Here is a 2,641-nt window from a genome sequence, read left to right as displayed (position 1 = left end):
TTTTTTTACTACCCGCATTCTGCTAAGACCCGCCCCTAGTCTGCCTCTGATTGGCTAGATCTCGCTGTAACCCACTAATCAGCGAAAGCAACAAGTATGAGCCAATCAGAGGCAGCGGAGGGCGGGTCTTCTCGGAATGCGGGTGGATAAAAAATAAGGCCAACTGCAACGTGTATTAATTTCCGACACCTACTGGACTGGAGCTTGGGTATAGATTATAGTGATTTCCCACCACCTCCTTTCCTTTTTCCTCATCTTTGATTGTAGCGTTCAAGAAATATTAATATGAATGCAATTTCCCACTTTATAAAACATTTAAATAATGAATAAATAAGTAAACAAACTCATTCCTCTATCTGTGCCCCTTTGCTGCAACATGCAGTACCCTACACAGCACAACGTTCCCCACAGTCTCCAAATAAATCTACAAACACTGTAGCACAGCTTCATTTCAGTCACACTAATATTAGTTCTAGTGTGACAATATTTTTTAGAGCCAAACCGTGGTCATTTGTGATTTGCTGACAAATATTACACACAATACACATGTTCCAGAATCTGACAGAAATTATATATATATATATATATATATATATATATATATATATATGCTAGTGAAAGCCTTTTACAAGCATCTAAACACAAGAGATCTGAGGTCAATCCAGCATCACTGACTTTACATTTAAATTTATTGTTTTAGTAATTATAAATATAGTTTTCCTATTTTTCAGGGTTTTCTAGTTATCTTCTAGTATTTTTTTCTTTCCTTTATTTCTTGCTCATTCATTCATCACCTTATTTTTCATGTTTTTTTTTGTTTTGTTTTGTTTTTTGTTTGTTAACAAAATCGAGTGAATTTGTTCAACATCAACCCAATGTCACTGATCTGACATACAACTTGAGGAAAGTCTGCAAACACAGAATGTGTCCTGTACTTTTGTGGTAGCCAGTTATGAACAAAAAGCTAAATTTTACACTGTCCAGACTCTTTTTATTTCAACTCATTTTTAGCATTATTATTTTATTTATCTTAATGCGATACCACGATTTACAAGCAGGATGGAATTCTTGTAGTCTTGAGAACACTACTAATCACGAGGTGTCTCCTGGTAATATTAGTGCCTGCCAGAGAAGGGGGGATGCAGGCCAGGGATATTTCCAGGAGCCAGGTCCAGCTGGAGACAAAGCATCAAATCAGGGTATTGTCCTCTGAAAACAGGGACATCTGGTCACTCTACAAAACAAAGAACCTGAGTTGAGAAAAAAAAAAAAAAAATTCTTGAGTGACGTGGATGTCACAACCCTAGAGTCAATCACAAGAGAGGGGTTCATTTAGATTGGAGTTGTGTTTTTGAATTGTGGATCATATATTTTGACATCATTTGGTTGTGTCAGTCAGACAGTGAGACAGCTGAAACAAAACTGCTAACATTTGCTTTTAACCAGCACAAATAAAAAGGCGTAAACTTTGAGCGGCTTATAATATGAAATTCCTCTTTGTTAGATTTTGCAAGGGGAGTGAACTAAGGATTCACTCAACTGTATAGTCTCCCACCAAATATCCTGATTTCCTGATGTTAAGGGCTTTCTTTTTCAAATGCAGGAAGTCCAGTTTTTCATGGAAGTGCTGTTGCAAACTCACATGATAAAGATCATGGAGAGGATTATATATCATATCATACTAGCCTACACCATCTCTGACCCCCTGGTGAGCTCAAAGCTGGACCCCCTGGAATTTGCCTATCAACCAGGCACTGGTGTCATCTATCTACTGCACAGATCCAGGGGCGCCATATATGGGGGAAAAGTTAGGATAATTCCAAGGGCCCTTGTCTGACAGGGGCCCAAAAAAATAGGTAAAAACTAATATGAAATTATTAAACCATCATCAAGTAAATATATAGATATATATTTTTTCATGGGGCCCAAAATTCCTGGCAGCGCCTCTGCACAGATCCCTCTCACACCTAGAGAATGCTGGGAGCACTGAGAGGGTCATGTGTTTTGACTTTTGTAGTGCCTTCAATACAATACAGCCATCACTGCTCAGGGGGAAGCTAGAAAGAGTGGGAGTGGGCTGCCATCTGGCTGTGTGGAGCATCGACTACCTCACCAACACACCACAGTATGTGAGGCTTCATTACTGTGTGTCTGATGTGGTGTTTACAGAGCAGCACTTCCCTTTCTGTTCACCTTGGACACATTGGACATTGGTATCTGAGGGGAATGAACAGAAACACAGGGATGGGAGGTCATCAAGGGCTTTTTCAACTTGTGTGACCTCAACCACCTTCACATAAACGCCAGCAAGACAAAAGAGATGGTAATAGACAGGAAGGTGCAGGAAGACGCCCCAGTCTACACCAGGGATCTTACATTGAGATGGTGGGAGCGTACAAATACCTGGGCGTTCACCTCAACAATAAACTGGACTGGTTCGGCAACATGGCTGGCCAGTACAAAAAAGGCCAAATGCATCTTCATATGTTGAGAAGACTGAGGTCTTTTAGAGTGTGCAGGACACTGTTAAGAAGATTTCATCACACTGTGACTGTGGTGGCATATTGTCTATGCAGTGGTCTGCTGGGGAGGCATTAGTTTGGAATGGGACAGAAAAAATCTCTCTCCTGGACTGCCGTCT

Source organism: Myripristis murdjan, chromosome 1 (assembly GCF_902150065.1).
Source record: "Myripristis murdjan chromosome 1, fMyrMur1.1, whole genome shotgun sequence".
Classification (NCBI taxonomy): domain Eukaryota; kingdom Metazoa; phylum Chordata; class Actinopteri; order Holocentriformes; family Holocentridae; genus Myripristis; species Myripristis murdjan.
Note: the sequence above shows the minus strand (reverse complement) of the source record.